Source organism: Sinocyclocheilus grahami, unplaced genomic scaffold, assembly GCF_001515645.1.
Source record: "Sinocyclocheilus grahami isolate Dianchi unplaced genomic scaffold, SAMN03320097.WGS_v1.1 scaffold342.1, whole genome shotgun sequence".
Classification (NCBI taxonomy): Eukaryota; Metazoa; Chordata; class Actinopteri; order Cypriniformes; family Cyprinidae; genus Sinocyclocheilus; species Sinocyclocheilus grahami.
This window is the reverse complement of record NW_015505521.1, coordinates 355,949-364,384: the sequence shown is the minus strand read 5'-3', so window position 1 is coordinate 364,384 and position 8,436 is coordinate 355,949.

Below are 8,436 nucleotides of genomic sequence, written 5' to 3'. Positions count from 1 at the left end.
CCCTGAGGGGCCTCCCGATCACCAGGATATCCCCTCTTGCTGAGGCATCGAGCGGGAAGTATAGGTGGCATTTGTGAGAACCTTCTTGTGTAATGCTGTCTCAGGCACTACTCCCCCCACCTTAGAGGGTTGTATTTGAGCTTGTCTTTCCAGTTTGGCTCAGTACTTCCAGGTATCTGTGAGCAGATGTTTGGAAAACTCTTAAATCCATACTATGGTAAGTGCACCCGTTAAGCTTTGCGCACTTTCTAAGATCCACATGGGTGGTAAGTGTGCACGTTATGCTTTGCCCACTTTTCTGAAATCCTGTATGGTAAGGGTTACGCGTTATTAGCCTCGTTCCCTTTCTCTAAGTTCGTTTAGGCCCCGGTACCTTGGGCTCCACTCAACTAGTGTGTCTCTGTCGACACACTCTGGAAGCATCGCTCCCCTCACCATTGAGGGTTATTATGAGCATGGTGCTTTCTTTCGAGCATTTAATTCTCTCTGAGGAATTGGATTCCTCGCTCCATGGGCTGTTCTCGTGGTAGTGCTCCCCTTTTATCAAAGGGTTACCTATGAGTACGCTACTTCTTCTGAATTCGGAGTTCTCCTCTCACGTGAGAGTTGAGTTCTCTGTTTTTCCCAGAGCACCTGGAACAAGCAGCATCAGGCGAACTAGGCCCTTCCTCTGCCTCTCGGATGCGCTGAGTTTTAAAATCCACACTGTGGTAAGTTTGCACGCTAGTACTCTACGTTCTTTTCTAAAATCCTGTATGGTAAGAGCTACGCGCAGCAGCCTCATGCTCTTTCTGAGTGGTTTAAAACCCGGTTCCGCCTTGGGCACCACTCCACTTATGTATCCTCTGGATACCTACTTTAACAGGGTGTTGCTACTAGGGGTCTGTTGAGACAGTTCGTTTAGCATATGCAGAGCGTGTGGTAGCCCCTGTGTGACAGGCCAAGACTAGTATGATTCTAGGCTCTTGGTTGTATTCCCTTAAAGGAATCTATTCCTGATTCCAAGCCTTGAGCTCTACCCCGGGCCCAAGAGTTCTGGCCCTAACAGGTAGGTTTTTTGGGGTATGTAGCCTAGGCCTTTGGCCGTAGGGAATAATGTCACTGACAGCCGTCTAACGTCCCAGGGGCAACTCCCATGGCAATATGGTAGAGTTAGTGCTCGCCATGGTTTCTGGCATGCACTCCCATCAGCATGGTGGCGTGGGTATACCGTTCCCCATAGCGACCACTAGAGGACGCAGTTCGAAGCTCCCATGAAAGGGAACGTCTCAGGTTACGTATGTAACCATGGTTCCCTGAGTAGGGAACGAGACACTGCGTCCTCTAGGTTTCTTGCCATGCTTCGGACGCAAGCTTCAGACGAAGAAGTGGATGATGTGTTCTCCCGCCGGCCAACGTGTTGTTGGTGTTTTTGCAATGTATTCTTCAGACATGGGTCACAACGAGGCGTTCCCCATAGTGACCCCTAGAGGACGCAGTGTCTCATCTTTGTAGCTCTATTCACAATATCCATTTCTAGATTTTAGCTCGAACATGTAACTGCATTACTGTGAATTTTGGGGCATGAAACACTCACAGTAAGTGTGTTTGTGTGTGTGTGTGTGTTTTGTACTAACATTGGAGTTGTTGGGAAATAGAGTGTACTTACTGAGAGAGACAAGGTGGGACAAGCCTTGTGCTTTGTGACTGTTTCTGTCCCATTTGACAGATGATAAATTGGGAAGAAAGCTTACCAGTGTGGTCTCTCACACCACTGTGATTTCAGGAATTATCAATGGTACATGCCGGTTTGTCTGGCCACTGAAACTCTCTCACCTGACTTGCTGAATAATAGATATGCTCATAATAAATATTGCAGTAACTCAAACATATGCATACATTTCACTGCATTTACAACCCCCCAAACAGGAATGCGGTGAACAGTAAATTCATTTTTCATCGGTTTGGAGTATTGACAGTCAGTGAGATGTTTTGTGGTGAGTGGCTCGGGGGTCACAGCTGGTGTTGTAGTCAAAGTAGTTTTGTGTCCATAAATAATTTGGAAGCCGGCATGTCAACTACTGTGTTGACTCACAATTTTCTGTTGGAAATGTTAATGCCATCATTGCATTACCTAAAGATTTGAAATGTAGTTTTTATATATATAGAGCATTTATCTATTTAGAGGCAACATCCAAGACTACATTGAGAGTCATTTAAATACCTCATTAAATTACGTTATGGGCACAGTTTTATTTGCTGTAATTATGACTTTTTTTTTATTGAAACAGGAAATTTGGAGACATATTAAGAGGCCATTGCCTTATTTATTTGTATTAAGTAGCCAGTCAAGAACCATTATTTGCTGCTTGCTATTAGAAGTTGGTGTTAGGTGGTTTTAGTTGGAAGGACATCTTCATTTTATAAAGCATTTGGTTGGACAAAGATTTGCACGCAGAGTTTTTGGTTTGTTTGCTTTTGTAGGTTGTTTTGTTTCGTAGCACAGAGATTTTTCAAACTTTTTGATGCCATGGACCCCCTAAATTCCCTTATGAGGCACCCTCTTCATAAAATAAAAAGGTAACTATATATTTTCAAATATAAAGTCCTACTCACACTGTTTGAAAAAAAAAAAAAATATATATATATATATATACAAGTATTATATTATGACAACAATATGTTGTTATGTTTAAATAACCCTTTTTTGTTTCTAGAAAACTATTTTAGTAATAAGTAATTAATAATTTACATAATAAGTTATTAAAAAAAATGTAAAAAGTGCTGTCAATAAAATCAATAAATCCCAATTAAACTAAATTCTGTCTTTAAAAAAAAAACAGAATGTAATATTAATCACATTTGGTGAATGAAAGAAATCATTGCATTAAACATGTCATTAACATCTTAAGATTTTTTTGTGGACCAAACAACATTTTATGGACTTTTTCAAAGGCATTTTTAAAAATGTATTCTAGGTTGAACTAATCCTTTAATACATCACATCCTTCCCAAACTGTTTTGCAGGACCAATCGCTTATTAATGCTCACAGTTTTGAAATTAAATCCTCAACAAGCACATAGATGTGTTGTTCAGGTGCCCACATACTTTTGACCATGTAGTAGATGGCTTTAAAGCTAATTAACAATGACTTAAAGTGGTTCTATTGTGGTTTTTAAATGTATTCAAAAGACTTAAACTTAAAGACACAAAATAGGTCCATTATATACAGCATAAGGACTGTAACATTTAACTCATCGGCAGCCTAACTTACGTTCTTAGCTTTCTGAAACCTAACACAACAATAATAATGAGCAAAGCTTTACAGAGGAAGCCCTTATGGAGATTGATGATGTTCAGAGTGGCGGCAGGGTGCAGGAGGGTTTGCTCAGAGATACCAGGAAGGTCTGGTAGCAGTCAAGACCCATTTGGGCTAAATTGGGAGGCTGTGCGTGTGCCATATCACAGCTTTAACACGTAGAGCTGTCAGGGAGAATGGCGTAACGCAGGGCAGGGTCAACTTCTTTCCACTCTTTCCACCAGAAATCTGAAATGGAAACCAGACCCCTGTGTATACGAGTGTGTGTGTTTAGTGTGTATGGAAGGGTTTTGGGGTCAGCAGCTTTTAGAAGACCATTTAACCCACCCCTACACTGCTACTAAACACCCCAACCTCCCTTTCCAAAAACAATACAGCTATTTCAGCATAGTTCATCGATGCTGCAGGTGGGTGGGGACGGGCGCTGGCCCTCAGGCTGACCAGGTGGAGATGTTTAGCATCAATGCTAACAACACTACCCACACTTCCGTTACCTTTTAGGCAGTCAGGATGACTGGGAGATTCTGACGGTTCCGGTTATTAAATACGAGAGGAAATATAAGAGACAAAGTGACCATTCTTGGCTTATTATTGGTAATTCTCAGATTATATGTTCTTGCAAATTTCATATATACTAATGTAGAAATTAATTAAATTAATTTAAATGAATTAAAGTCAATTTGACAAATAATTACAAAGAATCTTAATTCAATGTGAAATGTTGAAGCAGAAAGGCTGAAATAGTATTTCCTTGTGTCAACAGTGTAGGTTGACATATTCAAATACATTTCTCATAAATATTGAAAATATATGTTTTAATTGTTTACATTTTTTAATCACAGTGGTTTTGCTGTTGTTCATGTATATGTTGAAATTTCAAAGTGGTAATAATGTAGTAATAACATGTTAATAACATTCAAAACTTTGACATTGGAGAACTGAATGATCAAACTTTGAGAATTGGGAACTGAATTGAATGATCAACCACAATATGGTTTTAGTTGAAGCATAATAAGTTATATCTGTTTTTAAAGACAGATCACGTTCCACCGGTTCAAAGCTGACTCAACAATGCAAAAGGTGTTGGCAACTTTATGCTATTTAGGGCATTAGGAAGGTTAATGGAATAATTATGCTCAAAAATTCTGTCATTACTTATTCATTCTTTTGTCATTGTAGATTGAGATTATACAACTGCCATATGAGAGTGCAAATGTATTATTATTTTTATTATTTTTTATGAACTGTCAAAGTGTAGAAAATTGCTGCACGGAGAGTCTTTACAATTCATCTTTTTGTTTTTCACTGAAAAACAGTAACAGCAATAGCGAATGACACGAGAGTAAATAAATTTTTTTATATTATTTGGGAGACTAAATCCATTTTGCATAAAAGGTAATAACTTTAAAAGGTATACCTTAAAATATAATAACTTTCAAAGAAGACATTTATAAGACTGAATTCCCCTCTTTAAGTGGAATAGTTCCACTTTATGTTTGATGGATCCATTAATGCAGAGTTCCTGTTACCTTAAGCTAAATTTTTGTGAGCATACAGTAGATCTATCATGAGTCAGAAGTCAGAAGTGTAATGCAGAAGTTGATTCAAGACTACTTTAAGCAAGCCAATATACCCCTTATGGCTTGGCATCTACAAAGGCTTTGTCTATGTGCAAATTGTGATACATTAGTGCTCTCTAAAACACACTGCCTTTCCTTGCTCATGTTTCCAAGTTTTTCATACTTTACCCCAGTGGTTAGAAAGAGCTACCCTCTGAACTTCACTGTTTTGAATGCAGTGTCAGTTTAACAAAGAAATCTGGCTTCATTTCATCACACACATTGGCTTGAATTTGGTTATACGGGGAATTGGAGTTTCCACCCTGAAATGTAGGCAACTCAAATTTGAAAGACACCCCATTAAATTGTGTTCAGTTTAAGATGACTGTATGTTTGCTCATGCCAAGCACAGTTAAGCTTGTGTATTGTGTGATTGGGTTTAATATGTGAAACATATATGTAAACAAAAGCTAAGTCAGTGGCAGTGAGGTAAATCTGATAAAAGTGGAGGGTTTCCTGTATAATGCCTCATTGTGGAACTCAGTGAGCCTTGGAAACTATCCACATCTACATAATTCTGAGGTATACGCCACAGGCTGCTGTATGGGGAGCTCTGAGTAAGGTCTTTGACAGTCAGTTCCTCCTGATGGTGATTTTTAGAGCGTTCATTGTGTCTGTTGATGACTGCCATGTAATGTAATTGGCTTAATCACGGCAGGAAAGGAACAAATTAGGTAATCCAACACTACCTCCACCAGCAGCCCCTAGGCCTCACCCTCACCTTTGTAGCCCAGGGTCATGACCTCATGCTGGAGGAGCCAGCAATCCCCCGCTGGACCCCACAGTGTCACTGGTTAGGTAATCCAACACTACCTCCACCAGCAGCCCCTAGGCCTCACCCTCACCTTTGTAGCCCAGGGTCATGACCTCATGCTGGAGGAGCCAGCAATAAAATGAAATGTCAGGTGAAAAAGTGAACTGACAGTCTGAACAACATTCAACGTTCTTAATCCAGTGCAACATAATTCAACAATATCATAAAAATCGTTTGCGTGAGAATATCATGAAAATATTGTGTGAAAATAGTTGGATGAAAACACTATGGTATTTTTAATCTGTGTCACTGTCCACCAGGTGAAAATTGTGAGTCTGATTTATTTAAAAGGTAAAAGATCACCTCTCCTCAACAGCCCCCATGATTTGAGGAATCGTTCATGTTTGTACAGACAGCTCACATTATGCAACAAATTTGAATACATACAGGGTCATAGGCCTGTTCAAATCTCCAACCCTAAATATGAGCATTTGTATGGTCGTCTTCGCAAACCCCACTAATAACTATTCTCATACCTAAATTCTTAAATGCTTATTCTTGGGTAATTAGTGGCAGGACTGATGGTACTGTAAGTGCTCTTCTAAATGCCATGTGAATGAGCTCCAGGCTCCAGACAGCAGGGCTGAAAGGTTACTGCTCTTCGATTTGGATTGCTGTGCTGAGGAGCACGAGTCTGCCCTGGAGTCAACCTTCTGTGTGTTTACTGCCTCTCCGGAACTAGCCTCCCACTTTCAGTCTTTTATTTCCTCTCTCTCTCTTTCCTAAATCAACACACTGCTGTTTATTTGTGCACAGTCAACCTGAGCAGTACCACTGGAGCTAAAGGAGTCAGCCACAGATACATTTTTTATTTCCACAAATAAAGACAGACAGCTCTGAAGAGTATAAACGCCACACTGGATATATTATACTGATAGAGAGTGATGGGTACTCTTAATCCAAATATTTGACTCCTAAGTGCATTGTGGAGAGCTTTAAGGTCTGCCAGGAAAGCACTTTAAAAGGATCTCACTCGTTTTGCTCACATTGCTCAAGCATGAATAAGACTGATATAGAGGACAGTGTGGAGATAGCACTTCACGCACGTGCCTTGCTCAGGAGTTTTACTGGATATTTGTAATAGGTTTGTGATGCTGTATTAGTGCTCTGCTATTCCAAATATTTCGGTGAGCTCCAAATATCTATTGTTTGCTTTCCTAGATGGCGTCTTCCTCATTTTCTGCTTTACTAATCCCATCTTTCTGTTTCTAGATATATTCATCATTCTCACTCACTTCCTGTGTATTCTAAGTCACTTCCTGGTAATGTTGGTAAGTGGTATTCAATTACAAATTTGGCCTTTATTTTGTCTCTTGTTTGGTGCATTTATTTTTCTATCCCCCAAAGCTTCATTTCTGAGGTTAAAACCAATGTCTAGGATACATCTCAGTCAGTTGTTATTAACGTCTAAAATATATTGGACTTTTTCTGGTTCACAAATCAACTAATGGCTGAAAAAGACTTATGGACAGCTAATATTTCCTTACAGATCTATGTTTATCAGACCACTGGAAATGCTTCTTTGGAAATGCCTTCATTTCTTTTTTTTTTTGTATGTCTGTGTTCTTTATTCTAGGAATTGAATAGTGCATAATGCATAGTGCATAACCCCCCCCATCAAGACTGTTTGGACAGGTTTTGTCTTAATAATGTATATTAGTACAATAGACAGAATGGGGTAAAATTGCAGTACATTAGCTTCTTAAATACTTTTTCTGTCAGTCCATCTGATAGCCTGTTCCAATTTTTCTGTTTTATACTCTAAAAAAACTCTAGAAATACCTAAACAGAAAGTGACTCACTCAGCCTGCCAGCTGCTCTCAACAGCCCATTTTGATTCGCACTCTGAACTAAAAGCCATGCTAAACTGTAGGTGGTCTTCTATGTGTGATAATTGCTTACAAGCTATGACGACATTCACCTTTTGTATTGTATTTAGCGCTCTTTAAACACAGAAACATCTCAACTGATTTACTGTAGTCTACAGTAAAGCATCAATAATCATCATCTTTCTGTGTGCCACGGGGTACCACACTTAAATACAATAAATTATTGATCTGTCTTATTTAAGATGGCTGCTTGTAAATACAAATCCATAGTCATGGAGTGTGTGGAAACTGTTGATCTCTACAGTCCCAGCAGGGGTTCAGCAGCCAGTATACAGTATGCCCTAGTTTCTCTCTCTCTGTGCATGTGGAAGGGAGCGTTTACCATTGACAAACAACTGGGGGCTTTAAAGTAGAGTCCTCTGTAGAGTGATGCATTGTGTAACGGGGCTGACGAGACGTGAGACGTTCGGATCCAAATGCAAAGTTTTAATTGGAGAAGACACAGACGTGGTCATAAAGCAGGCAGGGTCAAACAGAGGCAGACAGGTATATGGCGGGCAAAACACAAGAATAATCCTAGGGCTAGCGTGGGTCGATGAACTGCAGACAGAGTCACAGGGGTAAGGCTAAAGGGAGGAATCCATGAAAACAGGCGAAGATCAAAACCGGAGAAAACAGACAAGGCTAAGGCTAAGGCTAAGGCAGGGAAACAAATGAGGGCTCTAGTGTCGCTATTGCTAGGGGAGTGATAATCGCTCTGGAGGGCGGTGGAGTGGAGGCGGAACAGGGGGAGGGATGGAGGGTCACCTGGAAGTGGAGAGACCGGGCACTGTGGTTCATTGAGTCCAAAACGAAACAAGTCCTTAAATAAAATC